Below are 25,194 nucleotides of genomic sequence, written 5' to 3' on the forward strand. Positions count from 1 at the left end.
TGCAATCTTAAGGAAGTTGAACATATTGTGAATTATTTTGAAGTTAAATTTATGTGTCGTTGGCGGTTTTGTTTTGTTATGTGCGTTAATTAAAAAAATGAGAAAATTAATTAGTAGTGTTAAAATAAATTAAAAAACAATGAATAAATAATTACTACATCTAAGTTATATAATACACATAAATTTAAACAGTACGGTGGCTGAGATGAGAGACATAGAGACATAAATAATAAACATAACATAATAAAATGAGAATAATGAAACATACTAAAAAATACAATTGAAATGCAAAAATGATAAAACTAATGATAGTTTGAAAGATGTTGTGCAGGAGACATGTCTTCTTCCTTTTAGGTTACTGGTTTGCTAAAAATAGATAAAATTTATATTGGGTATAATCGTTTTCAGTAGTTGGATTTTGTTAACACCTTTAACACGTCTTCATCGTTTTTCAACTCTGTTATTTCATATTCGATTAATTTTTCTAAATATTTAGCATGACCTGACTGTTCAAAGAACAAGCATCTGACCACTTGTGATTCATGAATTCCATAAGGGGGAACCCCTATAGGTGCAACTTGCTTGATGACATCCTTGAGTGTCTCGATGCTACATCCCGAAGGAATGTCAAATTTTATTGGGTTTGTTCTAGTGAAGGAGTAACCCAAAAACCCGTCTTGGCGTGGTATGTTCCACTTCCCGTTGTAATACAACATTGCATCATGAGAAGGAGTAATGATGGATTGAAGTAGGTTGAGTATACCATCCGGTGTTCTATTGATGATACATAATAATTCTATAAGACCAACACACGAGTTTTGCTCATTGCACATTAACATTGTGTAAACATCATCATCATTTTTCAATTGTAGAGATTGAAAAAAAATATCGCTGACCTACATCTATGAATGGTTGTCGGTAGTAGATTTCATCCATAAATTGATCATTGGTTAGCTAAAGGGTGTTGTGCATTCTACTCTTGAGTGTCTCAAAAGAACAATGATTAGGAACTCACATTGGTATTGGAGTAGGACTTCGAAAATAAACACCAGATTCGTTGTGAATGATTGATCCATTTGGAAAAATGAAGGCTAATATCGAGTTAGCAATGATCTGAGTGCTTGTTTCTCCCAAGAATGCCATAGTATTGAGATTGAATTTGGTTTGTGAAGGTATGTTGTGTGGAATTGTGTGGTTGTATTGACGATATTTCGTGTTATTTATAGTTGTTTGAACATTTTGCTCCATTGATGTGTATTGGAATCTCATAAGATTAGAATTGTGTTTTTGCTAGATTCTTGTTTGGAATCCAATGTTGATTGAGGCATGTCATTATTTTATATAGTGCATAGTGAATAGTGTATAATGTTGTCAATTTTGTTGGTGAAGCATTTTTAGAGACGTGTGCAAATTGCGAAGGGTTGTCAATTTCGACTGTGATTTTACCCTGTTATCTAGTGCAGTAGACGTCCATTATAACTTTTAGGCTAAAAAAGAGATTGAGTTGTCAATTTTGTGTTAGTTTTGTTGGTGAAACATTTTTTACAGAGATGTGTGCAAATTGAAAAGTGTTGTCAATTTCGACTGTGATTTTACCCTGCTACCTAGTGCAACAAACATCCATTATAACTTTCAGACTAAAAAAGACATTGGGAGTTATCAATTTTATGTCAGTTTTGTTGGTGAAACATTTTTTTCAGAGACGTGTGCAAATTTCAAATTGTTGCCGATTTCGATTGTGATTTTACCTTGCTACCTGGTGCAGCAGACGTCCATTATAACATTCAGACCAAAAAAGAGACCATGAATTGTCAATTTTATATCAATTTTGTTGGTGAAACATTTATTTGTTTTAGAGATGTGTGCGAATTCCAAAGTGTTGTCAATTTCGATTGTGATTTTACCCTGCTACCTAGTGCAACAAACATCCATTATGACTTTCAAACTAAAAAATACATTGACAGTTATCAATTTTATGTCAGTTTAATTGGTGAAACATTTTTTTAGAGACCTGTGCAAATTTCAAAGTGTTGCCAATTTTGACTGTGATTTTACCCTACTACCTGGTGTAGCAAACGTCCATTATAACATTTAGACCAAAAAAGAGACCGTGAATTGTCAATTTTATATCAATTTTGTTGGTGAAACATTTATTTTTTTTAGAGATGTGTGCAAATTACAAAGTGTTGTCAATTTCGACTGTGATTTTACCTTGTGACCTGGTGCAATAGACATCCATTATAACTTTCAAACTAAAAAAGACATTGGGAGTTATCAATTTTATGTCAGTTTTGTTGGTGAAACATTTTTTTTTCAGAGACGTGTGCAAATTTCAAAGTGTTGCCAATTTCGATTGTGATTTTACCCTGCTACCTGGTGTAGCAAACGTCCATTATAACATTCAGACCAAAAAAGAGACCGTGAATTGTCAATTTTATATCAATTTTGTTGGTGAAACATTTATTTTTTTCAGAGATGTGTGCAAATTGCAAAGTGTTGTCAATTTGGACTGTGATTTTACCTTCTACTTGGTGCAATAGACGTCCATTATAACTTTCAAACTAAAAAAGAGATTGTGAGTTATCAATTTTATGTCAGTTTTATTGGTGAAACATTTTTTAGAGACGTGTGCAAATTTCAAAGTGTTGTCAATTTCGACTGTGATTTTACCCTGTTACCTGGTGCATCAGACGTCCATTATAACTTTCAGGCTAAAAAAGAGATTGTGAGTTGTCAATTTTATGTCATTTTTTGTTGGTGAAACATTTTTTTTCAGAGACATGCGCAAATTGCAAAGTGTTGGTCAATTTCGATTGTGATTTTACCTACTACATGGTGCAGCAGTCGTCCATTAAAATTGTTAGTTGTCAATTTTATGTCAGTTTTGTTGGTGAAACATTTTTTTCAGATATGTGTGCAAATTGCAAAGTGTTATCAATTTCAATTGTGATTTTACCTTGCTACCTGGTGCACTAGTCGTCCATTATAACTTTGAGACTAAAAAAGAGATTGTGAGTTGTCAATTTTATGTTAGTTTTGTTGGTGAAACATTTTTTTAGAGAAGTATGCAAATTTCAAAGTGTTGTCAATTTCAACAATGATTTTACCTTGCTACCTGGTGCAGCAAATACCCATTATAGCTTTCAGGCTAGAAAAGAGATCGTGAGTTATCAATTTTATGTCAGTTTTGTTGGTAAAACACTTTTTTTCAGAGACGTGTGCATATTTCAAAATGTTGTCAATTTCGGCTATGATTTTACCTTGCTACCTGGTGCAGTAGATGCCCATTATAACTTTTCGGCTAAAAAAGAAACTGTGAGTTGTCAATTTTATGTCAGTTTTGTTGGTGAAACATTTTTTCAGAGACGTGTACAAATTGCAAAGTGTTGTCAATTTCGAATGGGATTTTACCTTGCTACCTGGTGTAGCAGACATCCATTATAACTTTCAGATTAAAAAAGAGATTGTGAGTTGTCAATTTTATGTTAGTTTTGTTGGTGAAACATTTTTTTTGAGAGACGTGTGCAAATTGTATAGTGTTGTCAATTTGGACTGTGATGTTACCATGCTACCTGCGGCTCTAGAAATGGGTAAACTGGAAATTGTTAACATAAACTTAAAGAAATAATTTATTTTATTACATAAAGTGATCAATGAACACTAACATAGGACACCACGAAAAAATCTCAATGCAGAAACAATTAAGACATAAATCATCCCCAGATTATCAACCTCGTTTGAATATTGTTTCATGGGAAGGAGACATGTTACTTCCTTCCGGCCCGGAAGAGGAGTTGGTATCATTGTCATGGTTTTTGACCCAACAACTCTCGTATTCATCTGATAGGTCCTCAAGATTCGAGGTTGAGTCATGTTGGTTGCTTGATGGGTTATTATTGTCACAAATTATGTCAAATAAGTCCACAAATAGTAGTGTTGGGTTGTTGTAAAAAATGTTGAACATTTGTCGAACATCAGCATCATCTCCCAGGATAAAACATGTGCACATATATGGTTGTCCTGGCTCAAATACGTGGCATCCAAAGTGGAGATGTTGGATATGTTGGGGTGGTTCAATGTTTAGTTTTTGGTGAACAAGTTCAAGAAATTGTGTAAAGGTTATGGCCTTGTTGACCATGAAAGTTTTTGTATTGTTACTAATGAAGTTGGTGTTGGACAAGTGGCCTCAATAACCTAAGAGGGGGGGGGGGGGGGGGGTGAATTAGGTCTCACAAAATTCCCATTGACAAATTTTATCCCCCTTTTAAATGATATATGATAGGCTTAGAATGCAGAAGAAGAAGAAACAATCAATTTAATAATATTATTTTAAATGCGCAAGACAAAGTAAATTGCAATAAAATAACTGAGATAAGGGAAGAGAGAAATGCAAACTCAATTTATTACTGGTTCGGCCACTTCCCGTGCCTACGTCCAGTTCTCAAGCAACCCACTTAAGATTTTCCACTATCTCTGTAAATCCTTTACAGACTTTGAACACACCTTGGGATCCCTCACCCTTGTGTTCAATATTCTTACAATCAAAGAGACAACCAGTCTCTTGATTACAACTGAGTTTATGAGATGAATAAAAATTTTTCTCTCCTTTAAAGTAGATGATACAAATTGAAGATCTTGAAGAATTCTCAATAGATTTGCAAGTGTTTGGCCAATAGTTGTTTAGAAAACATTTGACAATTAACTTCTCTTAGAACATCTCTCTCTTGCTTTTCAAAGTCAGACACACATATATATAGGCCCATTGTGCCTTTTTCAAAATGGTTTAAAGAGATGTGTCTTTTCAAAAAGTTTTTCTTAAATTTTCTCACTGGTAATCGATTACAGGATTCTGGTAATCGATTACACAGTTATATTTTGAAGGGTCATGACTTTTCAAAGTGTTTTGTGAAGTGTTGTTACTGGTAATCGATTACAAGATTCAAAATTCAAAACTGATTCTGGCAATCGATTACAAACATCTGGTAATTGAAAAGCCCATTTGCAATCTGTCTCTGGTAATCAATTACCAATGTCTTGAGTTGTTGAAAATAATTTGTTTGAGGCCAAAACTGATTAACCAGTGAGATTCTCTTAACAAATAAACCAAGGCCTTATCTTTTTCTTGATCTTATTTGTTTGACCTTGAATTAATCTTGAAGCAATCTCTGTTTGCTTAATCCTTGAATATTTCTTGAAGCAATCTTGTTTGATTATACTTTGGCATCATCAAAACCTATATTCATACATTTACATTCTCCCCCTTTTGATGATGACAATCATTATCAAGTAAATTCTTTCTGGCATCATCAAAATCCGCATGATTCACATTCTCCCCCTTTTTGATGATGACAACCATCTTTAGGTAATACTTTGGCACCATCAAACCTGCATGATATACATTCACATTCTCCCTCTTTTGGATGATGAAAACCATTGTCATCATCAAAACCTGCATGATATACATTCACATTCTCCCCCTTTTTTATGATGACAACCATCTGTAGGTTAGGAGTAAAAAGAATATCTATTTGTGTCATTTAATCCCCCTTGATTTTGCAATGATTGCTTATATGAAACAGTTGAAGATTTCATAGATTTCATATAAAAAAAACTGTCTAAAAAAAATAGATGATTTCTCTTACTATCTTATCTTTTATCTATTTTTCCCCTTATTTTTCCAACTCTAACAATTTTATCTTGTTGTCTCCATAGGTCACATGTTCACTATTTTTGGGAGAAATATGAATAAACTTTGATGCATCTCTCATCATGTGTTTGGAGCAACCACTATCAATGTACCAACTTTGCTTCAAGGAGTCCTTTTATTCATATAATCATATTTTGATTTTGGTACCCAAATTTTCTTGGGTCCTTGAATGTTAGTTTTGACTAAGTATCCTTTTGGAACCCATACCATTTTTCTAATGCTACTACCATTCTTTCTAATATAACATGTTGATGCACTATGACCTTTCTTACCATAGTAAAAGCATGTTAAGATGGGAGAACTATTCTTTTGACTAGAGGCAAAGAATTTTTTATACATCTTTTGTTGATTTTCAGGATTATATCCTAATCCAGCCTTATAAAAAACACATCTTTGTTTGTCTAATATAATATTTAAATTATTTTTACCAAGAGTAAATTTGGCAAGAACAATTTTTAAATCTACAATTTCTTCTTTGAATTTATCACAATATTCACATGAATGAGATGCTTTATTGTTTTCTTGTATTAAGCATTTTGTAGAAGATTGGTTTTTATCTACTGATTTTAAAATTTTAACTTCAGATTTAAGATTTTCTAACCCTACATTTAATTTCAAAATTTCCTTTTCTAAACTTGAAATAGTTTTCTTAGAATATAAAACTAATTTGGCAAGTTTGACAGATTCTTTATGCAAGTCATTGAATGCATCTTAGAGTTCATCAAAAGAAATAGATAAGTCATAGTTAGAAGGTGCTACCTTTTCTCCGCTTTCATAGTCTTTGGCCACGAGGCCCAGATTTATGATTTCATTTTTAGAATCACTTGATGAATCCATGCCATTATCTTCCTAAGCGATGTATGCTTTCTTTTCTTTCTTATCTTTGAAATTTTTCTTATCGGATTTTTTCATTCTTCTTTTAAAGACAAGACAATCAAATCTCAAGTGCCCAGGTTGATCGCATTCATAGCATTTTGGAACTAAGGAGGAATATTCTCCTTTCTTCTTTGGATTGAAGTTTCATCTCCTTTGATTTCCTTTGTTCCTTAGAAACTTGTTGAATCTCTTCACAAAGAGTCTAAAATCATCATCTTCTTCTAAGTTCTTTTCATTTGAGTCTTCTTTGTCATTTTCCTCATGAATAGAAGAATATGAGGCTTTGAGTGCAATTCCTTTCTTCTTTTTGTCATTCTCTTCATGTTGATAGAGTCTCATATTTTCCATTTCATGTTCTTGAAGTTTTCCAAAGAGAGTGGCAAGAGACATATTGGTGAGATCTTTTGATTCTGCAATTGTTGTTACTTTTGGTTGCCATTGCCCGCTTAAACATCTCAACACTTTGTTAATGAGATCTTCATTAGGAAATATTTTTCCTAATGATGAAAGATGATTAACTATATGTGTAAATTTCTTTTGCATATCTTGTATGGTCTCATTTTGATTCATTCTAAACAGTTTGTATTCATGTGTGAGAGTGTTTATTCTAGATCTCCTAACATCAGTTGTGCCTTCGTGGGTTACTTGTAATGTATCCCACATTTTTTTTTGCATTTTTACAATTTGAGACTTTAAAATATTCATCCATGCCTAATGCAGAAGTGATTATATTTTTGGTCTTTAAATTATATTGAACCCTCCTTCTTTCATCTTCATCCCATTATTCTTGAAGTTTTTAAACTTTAGAAAAGAATTCTGCTCTGATATCACTTGTTGGACAAGTGGCCTCAATAACTTAAGAGGGGGGCTGAATTAAGTCTCACAAAATTCCCACTAACAGTTGGTGCCTTCATTAGTATTGCAGATTTGGTTGTTGTAGTAAACACAAACATATACAATTGGGTGACATATTGTGGTAGGGGTTGAGATGAATATTTGAAAGTTCTACGAATGTCTTTAGCTAGTAATGGTATTTATAGAATTTGTCTTTAGTTGGGTGACTTATTAGTGTTCACTGTGCATTCACATGCACTGGTAAATGGCATGTGAGTCTGTCTAGCACATGGACTCTAGATGTGATAAGGCGCCTCAAGATGTGATAAAGGTGAGTACGTTGAACAACAATAATAAAAAAACATTATTGGCCACTTAAACATTGTTTGAAGGGTCGAAATCATAACTTTTTTGATTTCTTTTCTCTTAATTTGAGGTCGTTGTCGATGAAACTGTTGAATGATATATTTTTTAGGATTCTTTCACATGAAAACTAAGAAAAAATATGCCACGAATATTTTTAATGTATTGGAGATTATTTAAAAAAATTGCATAGCATGACCACTTAAACATTGTTTCAAGGGTTGAAATCATAGTTTTTTTGAATTATTTCTCTTAATTTGAGGTTGTTGTCGATGAAACTATTGCACTATATTTTTTTTTGGGATTCTTTGACAAGAAAACTAAGAAAAAAATGTGCCACAGATATTTTTCATGTATTGGAGACAATTTAAGAAAATTGCATAACATGACCACTTAAACATTGTTTCAAGGGTCGAAACCATAATTATTTGGGTTTTTTCACTTAATTTGAGGTTGTTGTCGTGGAAAGTATTGCACTATATATTTTGTTTTGGATTCTTTGACGTGAAAACTAAGAAAAATATGTACCACGAATATTTGTAATGTATTGGAGATAATTTAAAAAAATTACATAGCATGACCACTTAAATATTGTTTCAAGGGTTGAAACCATAATTATTTGGGATTTTGTTGGTCGTGTATAGTTGTTCACTATGTGGTCACATGCAGTGTTAATTGGCATGCAAACCTGAGCAACAAATAGATTTGAAATGCGATAAGGATCTGTGCGGTGAACAATAACAATAAAAGAATGTGTTTAATTGTTTGCACAGTCTTTGTCAGTTGTGTAAAATTGTCCACTATGCGGTCACATGTACTGGTAAATGCATGCAAGGCTGTATTGCACATGGATTTTATCTGAATGTAACGCCTTGAGATTCCAAAGGCCATTAAAATGATTGTCTTATTGTCATGCCTTGTGAATCCAAAGGCCATTAAAATGACTGTCTTACTGTAATGCCTCGAGATTCCAAAACCCCTTTACACGACTGTCTTACTATCATGCATCTAGATTCCAAATCACGTCTACCATTACCCCGTTATTGATTATATATTTAAGTGCATGATATCACTCTATACTTTGCATAGTTACATCAAAGTGTCAGTGAGAAAAAAATATACATAATGCAAGAAAAATGAGTTCATCCCTAATTTGTGTGTTCGTTTATGTCAATGGTGAGATCATCCGTAGCTTAAGTGAAAATGCAGTTTTCACCAGTGACAACACAAAATTGATGTTGTTATATCCAACAATGACACTAGCCAACATAACTAGTGTAATACAATCATCAATTATAGATGACGATGTTTCGTCTGCAATTACTTTAATTTGGTATCGTTGTCGTATACATGAAATGAATGGACATGTTAAGCATAGGGCATGTCCAATTACTGATGAAGAAGATGTTTGGTGCATGTTTAATACATTCACAAACATGGCAAGTGTAATATGTATGAAACTTAGAGTTGAAGTTCATACTTCACCATCACCGTCTCAAGCTAATGACCTAATCTGGATGAAGATGGAGCAAAAGCTGAATAATCCCATGAAATTATAATAAACTATTTAACATATTTTGTTGTTGTATTGATTTTAATTACATGTTAGTATTTATTATGTATTTGGCATTTCTACGATGTGTTTGTACGATGTTTTTTAGTTATCATTTTTGTTTGTCATGAGGGTAGTTAAAAAAATTGGAAAATTAAAGGAACATGAACATGATGTAAGTCGAAAAGTTCAACATAAGTTAATTAGAGAATGATATTTTTAGCATACAACAAATTTTACTACTTAATCCCCATAATGGTGTCCTATTCCATATGGAGGACGTCTCCCATTACGTCCTAGATTTCGACATGGGCATTGATCTAGTATATCATGCAATGATGGATTATTCTCTTCAACATCTTGGCTAAACATCAAGTTGAAACTTGGTGGAGTAAATTTGCCCACTTTGTTCTATAGGCTATGCATGTATTCACGAGCTGATGCTGGCATGCCACAATAAGTTCCAAAAACATTGCTCATGAAATCATTTGGTTGGACAATTGGTGGAGTGTAGTCCTTGTTCGAAGGACTAGGAAAAACGTAATCCTTCATGGGGGGAATTGGTGTGTATGTGGTGGAACATGATCTGTCATGGAGGGAATTGGTGTGTATGTAGGATTATATTCTAGTTGCACGATGTTTGTTGCCCTTGAGGATTTACCAATTTTGAAATTCATTGACTCTCCATTTGGTGGTTGCATATATAAAAAAAATAATAGTATTACTTTGATACCACGCCAGGTATTCCTGAGAATGCTTTGCATGCCCTATAACTTGTTGTCCCTATAAAACCATTGATTGATATTGTTGCCAATACCTTATCCATTTTGCATGTTTTTCAACCCAATTTGTGTCTGTTCGATCTCGCATGTCGATTTTGTGAAGTTTGTCCATATTTTTTGGGGGACCTGGTATGCCTTATTAGAGTCGGAATTGAAGTTTAAGTCTATCTGCTTGTTGTCATTCTACTATTGAGAAACAAATTAGAGGGGTACAAGCTGTCCATATGGAGGAGTCTACGAAAGCTCTCGACTCAATAACATCCAAAAAGTGGAGATATGGATTCCACAAGAATTGAAATAATACAAAAGAATAATTAATTAATTATTAAAAACACAAAGCTCAACATAATGTTTACGTAACCCATAGTTTAGTATTTATTACCTATTCGGCTATCATGTTGTCTAATCTTATTATATAACCGGTGATATCTCCATGTGGTGTGCCAGTAATGCTTAATCCACTGCCACTCCATTTAATAAATGAAAAAAATATTAATTTGATACATACTATACTAATCATATAATAATGAATTTGAGATTCATATTACCTCGTAACCAATGGATATGATGGTGTCCGATTAACTGTTGCTGCAATGAAGAGCACACGATACCATGCCCAAGATTGCAACAATGATCAGCCAACACACTTAGGTGCATCAAATGAACCTGGTTTCCTATCTTGTCTGGCATTAAAACCCCACCAATTAGCCGCAAAATGTAAGCTCTACAATGTGCTTCTAACTGTTGTTGGGTTGGTTCTGTGGGAAGTGACGACATATTATCTTACAACCACTTAAGCTCAATGGCAGAGCCAACTATTGCTTCTCCCTTTGGCGGAACCACACCCAAATATTGTTCACACATTTCCTCCCAATCATAGTACGTTGCACTAGTGACTGGCCTACCGTCCACCCTTGTGCTACATCCTCCAGTGGAATTGTGCATTCTCTGACAACAAGATGAAAAGTATGAGTCTCTAGTCTCTATCGCTCAACAAGTGTAGTCACTAGATGATGATCAATTTTGAAGTGGTGTAATTTTGCAACATCAACAAACCCAGTATAAGTTAACAATGACTCAATTAAAGGATGAGGAGGGGGCATCGAATGATAATAGGAAATGATTATTGGTGGTTGTCCCTATAAATTCAAAGTTACATTTTTATAATTGTCACGACAATAAAAATGGTGTTACCAAATAAAAGGTTATAATATCATTTAATTAGTACTTACCATGTTTTGTATCTTTGAAGCTCGATGACAATCTTGTTCCATAACAATGTTGCTGCCTCCATTCTCCCTTTGCATAATCAAATGATTGAAAATTTTGTTGCCAATAATAAAAAAGAAGCAGGTGTATGGAATAAGCCATTTGAGATGATTTTTATAGGCGTGAAGACACTGTGCGAAGTATTGTGCAAATATTGTGTGAGACACACGTCACTGTGCGCTTCATTGTTCATGACACTGTTCACATCATTGTTTATGTCATTGTGCTCGTCAGGAATCCTGCAGAGACATTGTGCACATCACTGTGTGCATCAGGAATCCTGCGAATACATTGTTCACATCACTGTGCGTGTCAGGAATCCTGTAGATACACTATTCATGTTACTGTACGCGTCTGGAATCCTGCAAAGACACTGATCACCCCACTGTGCGCGTCAGGAATCCTACAGAGACATTGTTCACATCACTATGTGCATCACTGTGCTTGCCAAAAATCCTGCTATTCATGTTACTGTAAACACAATCTTGACCGCTAAAATTGTCGATGTGATGATGACCGTTGGATCTATCTGTAACAAATTCTCATACCATGACACTATAAATTTGTCTCCAAACATATTCTTCTACACTCACAAAACCATTCCATGACGATGACGATATTGATGGCATGCTTGATATCTACGACCGACATCAAGTGCTTAAGTGGCTATCAGTTGCTTGTACAATACGAACAACAACCTTCTTCTACCACCAATGTTGAAACAACCATTCCATCACCACAAATTCACCAAAAACAATATACTGACTACCATATTGAAAACTACCATGAAGGCCCATCTTCTTACACACCAATCCCATACATGCCCACAAATGATTGTTACATCCCCCATATTGAACCCAATGAATTTGATATACACATGAGCTCATACACACAATTTCTTAGTGGATCGTCAAACTACTATGAGACGACTCCCACACTTTTAAACCTAAATGAGCCTTCCCACCTAAATGCCCAGCCAACTACTGAAATTCATGTTGCTTAATCTCAAAGCAACAAAATGTCACACGACTATCATGCTGAAAATGCACTACTACAATTTTTAGATTTAACATCGCACGGTTAACATCGGTTATTCATAAAATCGATGTTAACAAAAGCTCGGTGGCATTTTTGTAAATAAGTAGAGTTAGTTAACATTGGTTTTGCCAAAACCGATGTTAACGATTTAATGTTAACATCGGTTATTTAAATAACCAATGTTACCTATTTGATGTTAACATCGGTTTTAATAAAACCGATGTTAACTAGTTGAGGTTAACATCGGTTATCTTTAAAAAACCGATGCTGTTATGTTTATAAATTAAAAAATTGAAATTGCACATCCCACGCGCTTGAAGCCTATCGTTCTTCTTCTTTCTCCTTCCGCCTGAGTTTGTTTTTGCCGCAAACTGCCCTGCCCTGCCATCACTTTAAGCACATTGTGGAGTTCATCTTTGCTGAGTTCGTCTCTGCCACTTATCAATTGAGGTACATCCTTTCGTTTTAACATTAGGCGTTCCTTGTTTTAACATTTGGTCACTTTCATAGCTCGAAGAAAATTGGGAAAGGAAAGAGTCCCGAAAAGGGTGGGAATTGATTTTGGAAGTCCATAGGGCTTGGCTTTAAGACTCCCAGGGAAACCATCGAAGGTATGTCTCTGTTCTTTGTTAATGATGAAAATCCATTGTTCAGTGGTCTGTCTCTGTTCTCATGTTTTGAAACCATAGTTAGACTAACTAATATGATTGATATTTAACTAAGCTGAGACTAGTCAATATGATTATTTTTCCAAACAATAGCTTTTGTTACCCATTCGTGTTACTGTCAATTTGGAGATTTAAATTAGACTAAGACGATACTAAGTCATTATAGTTAATTTTGTTTCAAAACCAGTTAGTTTTTCTTACCCATTCGTGTTACTATGATTATGTTTCAAAAATATAGTCATTCATTGCTCCTATCTATTAGACACTTAGTTTCAATTTTAGTTGTTTGATTTTGGCTTTGCTCTAAAAGGTTAAGTTTCATGTATCTTCCAACCATTCTTTTGTGTGAAGACTTGGTGCCATTGATGCTAGAAGCCAAAGACACTAATTGTTTGCCCTACTTCTCCCAGTTTAGGTACTCTAGCTTTTGCTGTCTAATTAGTTCATGTTCTTCATTCAACAACCTATTGTCTCCACGTAAGATAGTTTTCATGTGTGTTTGTGTGTAGTCAGCACACGTTTTGATGCATGCTTAGATCAGTCCAAGAATCTTGTGACATTCGATTCAAGTAGCATTTGAGACTTGTTAATACTAAAACAAACACACCTTTCCTCGTCTAATTTTAGGTTTGGAATGTAATAGATAAGATACTAGGCAGAGTTATGTTAGATCATTCAAGTTCTGATACCATAAAGATATATAAGCAGTAATTAATAAATGAGAGAAGGAATATGGATAAATTATATGCTATAATGTTCATTGGGTTAATGTATATCCAAAGTTTTTCTATATTAATTTTTTTTAATTTGTACAAGATAACTTCAATATAGTGGCCATGTTGCTTCTTGCAGTCTCACTATAGTTGTTTTAGGGTCTGCCCTTCTGCACTGCTTGCCATTTGGGATTGATAGCTATGCTTAGAGTTCAGTGTTACTTGAACTTTTGAGACTTTGTTGTTAAATAGCTGCTACAGTGCCTTTCCTAATTAAAATATATGCTTAACCGGAGGCAGTGTTGTTAAATAGCATATAGAAAGTCTTTGGTGTTTGGTGGATATACCTTATAGATTTATACACATGAGCATGATTGTCAATTCTGTACCAATTTGGATATTAAGTAGAGTTCTTACGAACAACATGGTTGCCAAAGCTGACAGATGAACAAAGTAAATAGATGCAATTAAAAGTCAACAAAACACCTAAAATATATCATTACTTACTCATTGTAATGCCCCCAAAACCACTTAGTTCATGCATACAACACACTAACAATGGGATAAATGATGCATTAGATATATGCACATCCAACTTGGTAATCTCTTTATGCCAACACACTTTGTTAAATCAACTCATGTAGAGAGCCTAGTTACATACTTTGAGGAATTAAACTTAACCACAAAGTGATCATGAAAATTATCAATTCCATGGGGTTTTAGGGGACAGTGGTTAGTTTGGGCTTTGATTTTGGTCCATGTTTGTGGAGTCATATTGTGGGGCAGTTTGACTTGTTGAGAATTTGAATATGGTAATACACATTTGAGAGGGGGAATTAATGTTGAATTCAAGTGAGTTGCATCTAAAGCTAGTTGCGGGGCAGTTTGACTTGTTGGAAATCTTTTGTAGTTGTAGATTGCTTTGGAAGAGAATTTGCTAAAGATGATGACATTTTTCTTGTGTGTATCATAGTAATTAAAAATAGATTAACTCTATTATTTTTATTTGAAAATTTGTACTGAAGTAATAGTATTGAAACTAATAGAAATATTCAATGGTTTTGACCTTTCCCCGTCTTTTGCACTGTCAATTTTTGAACTAGTAGCTCCATCTTATTCATGGAACTACTTTATAGTTGCATCTAAAATTATCAGATCAACTTGTATTGCCTTTGTATTGTCTTTCCATGAGAATCTCTTTCTGATCCAAACCTTTTAAAACTAATTGGATTCTTATAGAATGACATTACAAAGACAATAAAAGTTGAGTCTGGAATTCAGGGTGGAATTTTGTTGGTAAAACATATGAAACTAGTTTTAACTTTTGCTTTTGTCTTTGCTTGGCCAAAAAGAACTGTGGTAGTTAGTTTGTGGGAAACAGCTTTTCCATTTATATATGATGCATGATTTCTAGATGGAAAAACAGGTTAACCTAGGCCAATGGTGGGATGGTGGGTCAACTGCCCTTTTTTTAAAACTTATTTGAAGGTCAACCCATCAACTTTTTAATAGTGGGTTTGGCTGTGTAGCATGGCTATAATTTTTTTTAAAAAAGCATTTAGGCTATGTAGCATGGCTATAATTATTTATTGCTTTACTGATAGCTTCTTTGTTCATAGGTTACAAGCACTAGAATATCTCAACCTCTATCAGCGTCAGAAGTAAGATTGAATCCTTTAGCCTGCGTACAATCTGTTCCTTCTAGTGAAAAGGTGAGGTGAGTTTATATTTCCTTGTTTTTTTGTCATTATCTTTCTTAGTTTCTTATATATTTTATATTTTATATTTTATATGTTTGAGTTTTAAACGTGTAAAAAATAGAAATAGAAATTTAAGGGGCTTTTATTACTATCTTGAGAACTAAATTATATTACATCTATAGTCCTATCCTTTCCCAGGAAAGAATGGTGTAAGCTAGCTAGCAAGCAAGCAAGCATTGTTTATAAGCCCCGTTTCATTAAAGAACGTTAGACAATTTTTTTCCCTTTCCATATTGTATATTCCAGTTCACAAATCACCTTTTCCTAGCCTACATGCAATATAAGCACATGAAGGCTGAGACATATTTTCTGCTACTTTCCTGAATGAAATCTCACTATTGTCTCAGATACACATTGCTCACATAGCTGCACCCATTTCTCTATTCATTTTCTTTGTTTTCCAACTTTTTTCTTTTAGGCTGGAGTGATTGAAAGGTAGGAGAGGATAAAATTGGCTATCATCACCATCAGTATTGTTGTTGTTGTTGCTTTGGTGTGAATTTGAACCAAGTTGAGCGACTACGAATGCTAGATCCTTATTTTCTAGAGCAGCAGCAGCTACTGCATTAGCATTACCAGGACTAGTAATAATAGCTTGGGGTGAATCCACTTGAGAAGCACTGCTATTGATTTATGATGAAAGTGAAGCACTTTCAATGTGTTGATCTAAGGTTTGCTTGATTTCTGATTTGTAGCCTAGGTTAGAGCTTTCAACTCATGAAAGAATGGGAAACAATGATGTAGCAATGTAGATTTAGATGTAGGGCATCCATCTAACACAAACCCAATAGCTTTCTCAGAGCCCGATTCCACTAAAATTTTACCAAAATCATGCTGCCTTGCAATCTTAGGACTTATTGGAATGTTGTGCTGCCTTAGAATATGATGATTTAAAATACCCCCTACCCAACTGCAATATAATAAAATTAGAAATAAACTAACACAAGCATATGACTAATTAATAAGAAAAGCAAAAGAGTGAACCACTTTTGTGCACTGCATGCAATCGCAGAAATTAAGTCCATATTATCACAAGCATGGATGCTAAAAGTGAGTAACTGAATCAATATTTTCCAATGAAATATAACATGTAAATATGATAGTTGAAAATTAAGGAATGCTTCTCCTAATAATTTGTTAGAGAGACACATAAAAGAAACACCTTCTAATGAAATGGTAAAAAGATGCATACATATATTATATTACATTAATTCAATATCTGTGTGCTTTAACTTATTTCAGTGTCTTTTCTCCATAATGTGAACCATGTATTTCCAGCAGATCAATAGATTGTGGTTGGTTAAAATTTATTATTTCAGAGCCAAAAGAAACTTCATCATCAGACTTATGCATTAGCCTTTCATTATGAGAACCAATTTGTCATAGAGTGGACATCATCTAGATTTATGGTGAATGTTGTGCTGCCTGTGGTGGTGTCTTGCACAACATTTATTGGGAATTCTTGTTAGAAATTTTGCTAGTCTTGGTGTTTTACTCACGAGTCACGATGAATAATGGGCTATTCTACAAGGGATTCAACATAAATGGTCTAGAGGGTTGAAACTGATGCTCAAGTGATAGTGAGTCTCCTCAACCATGGATGATTTCTCACTTCATTCTAACTTTAACATTGTCACTCAAACAACAAGTTCACCTTTCAAGAGTCTTTGATGTCATTTCCTCAAGTGAATAGCAAAGGGAATTAAGTAGTAGACACTCTAACTAAGTTTAATCATAGTTTTAGATAGGTAATGCAAGTTATTAATTTTGCTCCTAATATCATGTCAGCTGCCCTTATGGCAGATAGATCTGGTGTTACTTTCCATGAGGATATTACTAATGCAGTTGTAGTAGAAATTACAATTGGCCTAGAGTGGGAATTTCTTGTATACCTCTGTTTAGCATAGAGTTTGCATCGTGTAAAGGCATCAATGAAAAATTTCAATTTTAATTTTATCTTCTTTTAGCCTCTTTAAGGGTGGTTTTTTTAATCTATTTCCATGGCTTAGTTTTAGTTGTCTAACAAAATGATAGGGTAGGTCTTGAGAGATCAAAACAGATTCTAAAAATAAAGTGGCTTAAAAGTTATATTGGTGGAATTTAGAATATTATTTATAATGTCATTTAGCCTTTTTTTTTAATTTTCTAAACACTAAATTGCGCTGCCATACTATTTTCAGATTCCATTAGGAGTGATTTTAGCCATTCTTGATCTTGCGCTCATTGCTGTTTCGAAAAGTGGTCCTGCGGTCATTGCTGGAAAGTCAATTGTGTTGAAGCCTCCAACTCAGGTATTTATATATTTGATTTGAAAAGTACTTTCAAATTTTTTTTTGTATGCATTACTTGTACAGTTGTAGAACTGTTTGATTTATAAGCACCACTTGTTCCTGAGTACAGGACAGCTTGCAGCAGCATCTTCAGCAATGCCATGAAACTAGTTTTAATTGAATAATTTGGAAAGTAAATAAGAAATAATCAATTGCAGGCCCAATACCATTCTTTGTTACATAAATTCCTGTATTTGTTTGACTAACTAATCTAACATCTAATGAGTATCTGCCAATACTCCTCCCCTAAAGTTTCATTTCGTCGTAATGATGAATAGCTTGGGGCTACTGACATAAAGTTCCAATAGTGTTTCAACTAATTGAAGCATGGTGACCAAGCCATGCAGCCTAAAATTAACTTTCAATCCTCTTACTCAAACACAAAAATGTGATGTAAGTGTCTCCATTTTCTCTGGTATAGAGGTTTGCAGCAGTGGAATATACCCTTCACCAATTTACCTGTATGATCAATCTAGCATCCAATTTCAATCACAACTCCATTAACACCTCATGGATTTTTTGAAAAGTAAATCTGAAACATCCCCAACAACCTATGGTTGAACACTGGCCAAATGATGACCCTTGTCCACAGTTCTAACCACTGGAACCAATTCAATGCCCTTTCCTTCCAAATCATATAACCTATCTTTTGGAGATGCTGTGAGTTTCTTGCAAGCTGATGCCAACAATTGAAATTGCTCATGAGCATGGATGGAAGTGTTTATAGTTGGAGTGTGATTCAATCCTTGTTAAGTTAACTTTTGAGAATTTGAGTGTTATCCCTTGGCAGTTGCATAATAGATAGCATAATTGTAGTGTCCCCCAAAAAAGGTGAATTCATGCTGCTGCAAATTGATGATAATGGTTGTTTTGGCCGCATTGGTTTAGTAACTCTTCAATATAGGAGTGCATGGTGTCACTGATGATGTTTAGAATATGATGATCCTTAGCTACCCTCGAATGACCCCCTACACACACACACACACACATACAAAGAGACACACACACATAGACACAGATGTGTGCACACACACAGACAAACACACACACACACACACACATAAAGACACAGAGACACACACAGACACACACACACACACAGACAAACACACACACACACACACACACACACACACACACAGACAAACACACACACACACACACTTACACACATAAAGACACACAGACAAAATCACATACACACACACATAAAGACACAGAGACACACACAGACACAGACGCAGACACACACACACAGACAAACACACACACACACATAAAGACACACAGACAAACACACATACACACACACACACCCATAAAGACACAGAGACACACAAACACAGACACACACACACAGAAAAACACACACACACATATAAAGACACACAGACAAACACACACACACACACACACACATAAAGACATAGAGACACATAAACACACACACAGAGACAAACACACACACACACACATAAAACACAGAGACACACAAACACACACACACACACACACACACACACACACACACACAGACACAGACACAGACAAAGAGACACACACACACACACAAAGACACAGACACACACACACACACACATACACCCACACAAAGAGACACACACGCACACACATACAAATGTTAGTTACCAATTAATTTATTTTTACTTGTTCGCTGCCATTAATGCCAACTGATATATGCTATACAAATTGTCTTCATGATGAGTGCACCTTAGATTCGCATTTGAGACTGAATGCAATGATTCTTGCAGACAGTTTGCATCTATAGTGTGATGGGATTAAAAAGAATTACACGACATGGATATGACATGGTAAAGTGACAGACATGCAGAGTGGGTCCCAATCTGAACCGTTTGATGTAGAAATGGGAGATCGCTTGGAGGACATGATTCATGACCTTGGACAAGAGTCTTTTCAGCAAGCACACGCCCTTGTGTATGAACGATTGCAGATTGATTCAAAGAAGCCTTTGTATACGGGGTGCAAGAATTCCTTAACCCTGTTGTCTGCGGTGTTAAGTCTGGTTAATGTAAAGGCCAGGTATGGGTGGAGAGACAAAAGTTTTACCTCACCACTTGAGGTAGTGCACAATCTGCTTCTAGAGGACAACACGCTGCCTAAAAATTACTATAAGGCAAAAAAGATACTGTGTGCGATGGGTATGGAGCATCAGAAGATTCATGCTTGCCCCAATGATTGCATACTGTATAGGCATAAATTCCAACAAATGTCCAAATGCCCTATCTGTGGGACTTCACGGTACAAAGTGAAGGATGAAGAGGAAAGCAGTTCTAATGAAAACTCAAAGAAGGGCCCTCCAGTGAAGGTTTTGTGGTATCTTCCAAACATTCCAAGGTTTAAGCGTCTTTTTGCTAACGAGGACGACGCAAATGACCTTACATGGCATGCAAATGGAAGGATTTTTGATGGAATGGTCCGTCATCTGGATGATTGCTCGTAGTGGAAGAAGATTGATGGTTTGTATCCGGATTTCGGGAAAGAGCCAAGAAATCTTAGACTTGGACTAGCCAGTGATGGAATGAATCCATATGGCACCTTAAGCACTCAACATAGTTCATGGCCAATTCTACTAGTAATTTTCAATTTGCCTTCTTGGTTGTGCATGAATCGAAAATACATGATGTTGTCTATGATGATATTGGGCCCAAGACAGCCAGAAAATGACATTGATGTTTATCTAAGTCTGTTGATTGAAGACCTGAGAAAGTTATGGGACAAGGGGGTTTTAGTGTTTGATGTGTTCCACAATGAGACGTTTGAAATGCGTGTAATGCTTTTTTGTACCGTTAATGACTTTCTAGCATATGGGAATCTCAGCGGTTACAGTGTTAAGGGTCATTATGCATTCCCCATCTGTGAAGAAAACACAAGCTACATACAACTAAAACATGGAAGAAAAATAGTCTATAGTAGGCATCACCGTTTTCTAACACCCAATCATCCTTACAGACGACTAAAAAAAGCTTTTAATGGAAGTCAAGAGCACGATATTGCACCGATACCTTTGATTGGTGAGCAAGTATACCAGAGGGTTCAACACCTTAATACTATATTTGGAAAGACCCAAAAGAAGGGTAAAAGTAAGACTTGCATATGGAAGAAGAGGTCTATTTTCTTTGATCTTCCCTACTGGTCTGATCTGGATGTTAGACATTGTATTGATGTTATGCATGTAGAGAAAAATGTATGTGACAGTGTGATTGGGATGCTCCTTAACATTCAAGGCAAGACAAAGGATGGCTTGAATACCCGTTAAGATTTAGCTAAAATGGGGATACGATTACAGTTGCATCCAAGGTCTGATGGGAAGAAAATTTATTTGCCCCCAGCTTGTCATACTTTGTCCAAAAAGGAGAAGATAAGTTTTTGTCAGTGTCTTCATCGGGTGAAGGTTCCACAAGGATACTCTTCAAATATTAAGAGCCTTGTGCAGTTGAAGGAGCTTAAGCTTGTAGGGTTAAAGTCTCATGATTGTCATGTGTTGATGCAACAATTGTTAGTCGTGGCTATACGAGACATCTTGCCAAACAAAGTCAGGTTAGCCATAACTCGCCTGTGCTTTTTCTTCCATGCCATATGTAGCAAAGTCGTTGATCCTATCAAGTTTGATGAGCTGGAAAATGAGGCCGCAATTATACTGTGCCAGTTGGAGATGTATTTTCCCCCTGCATTCTTTGACATCATGATTCACTTGATTGTGCATCTGGTAAGAGAAATCAAATGTTGTGGTCCTGTTTATTTGCGGTGGATGTACCCGGTTGAGCGATACATAAAGATCTTAAAAGGGTATACAAAGAATCTATATCATCCAGAAACATCTATTGTTGAGAGGTACATTGCAAAAGAAGCCATTGAATTTTGTTCATAATACATTGAGAAGGCTAAACCTGTTGGCCTTCCTGAGTCTCAGCATGATGACAGAGTGGGTGGTAAGGGTTCAAGAGGACTGCATATGATCACTCCAAGTCTAGAAGATTTGTTACAAGCTCACTTGTATGTCTTGAACAACAATAATGAAGTTTTACCATACATACTTAAGCATGAAGCTTTAGTCAAACAGAATAATCCAAAAATGTCAAAGAATTAGGTGTTGAAAAAGCATAACAAGACTTTCTGTGATTGGTTTAAAGATACAATCTTTGTAGATGAAAATGCTTCAGAAACATTAAGAAAGCTAGCAGATGGGCCTAAAAGAAATGTTATAACTTGGCAAGGATACGACATAAACAAGTATTCATTTTACACAAAAGCACAAGATGAAAAAACTACAATGCAAAACAGCGGGGTCACCCTAAGGGCTGAATCTCAACACTTCGCAAGTGTGCATGACGCCAATCCTTGTGTAGCTTCCATCCCTTACTTTGGGTTCATTGATGAAATTTGGGAGCTTAACTATGTGAAATTTACTGTTTGTGTTTTCAAATGTAAATGGGTTGACAGCAACACCGGTGTACGCACCGATGATATAGGATTTACATTGGTAGACCTAAAGAAACTTGGTTACCACAATGACCCTTTCATCATGGCAGAACAAGCTAGACAAGTATTTTATGTGCAAGACCCTTATGATGAAAGGTGGTGCGTGGTTCTACCGGGCAAAACAATTGGTGTTAATGTAGAAGATGATGATTCATACATGGACACCTATGTTAGTCCTTTGTCCATACAAATCACTCCTAACGAAGAAGAAGCTGACGACGTTCATGCTAATCGTACTGATCATGATGAAAGAGAATTAATTAACATCATTTAATGTAATTTTCTATTTATATATTTGATTTTGCTATATTCATTTACGTAAGTCATACAATTGTTTTTTGTAATGTTTATTAATCTATGTTGTTTCTTGCAGGAAGTAGTTGCAGAGGTGGTTCAAAAGTTGCAACCACGTGAAGCATCAACTTTGTTTGTTGAGGTGAAATCTGAACATCTTCGAAGTATTTATCCCATTTTATAGTGTTATACATAGGATGTGCAAACAAATCAATCAAATTTCAAATACACATTATACATAATCAACATTTATATATACATGCCTCACTGCATCATAATTCTGAATTCTTCAAAGCTTAGGACACCATCCCTATTCAAATCAAATTGTTTGATCATAGATTTGCACTCATCAATGGATTTGGACTCACCCATCTTCTTAAGAATTTTTTTCTACCTCTTAGGGGTTATAAACCCACATCTTTCAGTGTCATACATCTCAAAAGCTACCTTCAAGTCATTCAACTTCTGCTATTCTCCCCCAGCTTCCATGAGAGCAATGAAATCCTCCAAACTCAGCAACCCATCTCCATCAGAATCCAATGCCGCAATTGCCATCTTAGCTTCCTTCATTGGAAGCTCACCACCCATCATTTCGAGCCCGTGCTTTAGCTCTGAAGGCAAAACCTTTCCATCACCATCTTCGTCAAAGTATCTTAGAACATCCTCGAAGCCAACTTGCTTCCCCATGTTATAGTGCAACGAACCTCAAATCAACTAGAAGTCCTTGATACAAGTGATTTGACACTTGAGTTCCTAACTAAAATCTGAGATTCGATTCTTAATCTTAGGAACAGAATTGAGATTAAAGATATCACTTTATCTCAAAATAGGCCGACCAGAGGAGTAATTGAGTATCAAATAGAAGGATTAGATATCTCTTGATTATGACAAACCTCACACAAAAGTCCTTGCTACAAACACTAAAAGGGTGTAGTATAAGTAACAAAAAAACACGGTGGAGCGTCTAAAGTTTGGAGTTAAGAATGAAATGGCAGAGGATATCACTTTACTCAAAAAATGGTCTGACTCGATGAATATCAAATAAAAACCTCAAATATTCTTGATTACAAAAAAAAAGTAGAACCTCAAATCAAAGTTGTTGCCACAAACACTTGTGTTGGAACAACTAAAGTGTAGTAGTATAAGTAACAAATTGTAACTTTGTATGAAAATGGAAATTTGAGTTGTACTATATGTTGTGGTTTTGGGCTATGGTATGAAACATGAGATTTTGCGAGTGGGTCTTTATATAAATTGTAGACTCTGTTAATGAGGGTTAACTTCAACTAGTAGGATCAAATTTTATCTACTTAAGCCCAGTTTGAATAAACTTTTTGATAAGCATTTATAAGATAATAAAATAAAGAGGTTCAGTGAATTAAACTTCTCCCATTAATTGTTTAGAAACTCCCTAATCTAATTTGTCCAGAAGCTAGGTGCACAAGTTAATTTTCACTTAAGGGGGAAATTTGATTCATTTTACCTCCTATATTTTTTTCTCTCCTATAAGTGTTCGTTGACAAATTTATGTAAATGAGGCCCATTGGTATGTCATTTGTAACTTTAAGTACCATTTGAAATGGCTTGTGCTATGTCATGAACTTGGAATGCAACAACTTTTCTCCCCATAAATTTTCATGTACCCACGTTCCAAAAAAGAAAAAAAAATGTTGGCTCTGGTGTAAGCCAAAACTGCCAAGTTGTCTGTGTAATCATTGTTCTTGATTAATTTGTATCAAATTAATGCCGCAATACTTCATTGACAGTTTTAAATAAGCACATGTTAGCTAGAAATTGATGGTTGGTTTGATATTCACCTTTTGAGCTGCAACTAATTTACTTTTCAGCTTTCTTAATAGCTACATTTCTATCAGTCACTAAGGCAATAGGTTCTTTGTGCAATGCTTACAGCTCCTCTTTCACACCTATTAAATCTGAAACAACTGTTGTATATCTTAATCATGAATAGAAACAAGAATTATCGTCTTACAACTCTCTTTGCCTGTCACATGAATAACTAACACTTTTAATAGCCAACAAGTAGTTTGACATACTTTGGTTGAGAAAAAGCTGAATTAGTTTGTTGTACTTGAACTTGGTTTGGCTTTGAGTTCTTCTAATGCCATTACTCATTATATCAACTGCAGGCGAAACTGAATTAGTTTGTTGTAGTTGATCTTGGTTTGTCCATTGGTGTTGTTGTGGAAGCTGTATCATTATATAAAGTCCAGGTAAAGCACATTGTTACTACTTGTTATATATACATGTATATGTGTAAAGCATGTATCAAAACCTGTATTAAAATAGTATAGCCAAATACCACTACTAGCTACATGTTAAAGTCCTAGAAGCTTCAAGCTGACAGAGAGTTGAGAAGTTTGGATAATCTCACTTGAAGCTATGAGTTTTGATTGATAATTTTTACATTCGTTCAAGCTTCCTTACTTGAGAATGTCTCTGAAATTGCTGGTTTTTTTACCATATACT

The 25,194-nt window shown here is 35.1% G+C and overlaps 2 pseudogenes; one reads left to right on the forward strand and one right to left on the reverse strand.

The window, feature by feature from the left end:
* The window catches only part of LOC114397265, a 68,851-nt pseudogene that overhangs the window by 5,240 nt on the left and 38,417 nt on the right, over positions 1–25,194 (forward strand).
* LOC114394662 lies at positions 22,972–23,482 on the reverse strand (annotated as a pseudogene).

This window comes from Glycine soja, chromosome 18 (genome assembly GCF_004193775.1).
Source record: "Glycine soja cultivar W05 chromosome 18, ASM419377v2, whole genome shotgun sequence".
Classification (NCBI taxonomy): Eukaryota; Viridiplantae; Streptophyta; class Magnoliopsida; order Fabales; family Fabaceae; genus Glycine; species Glycine soja.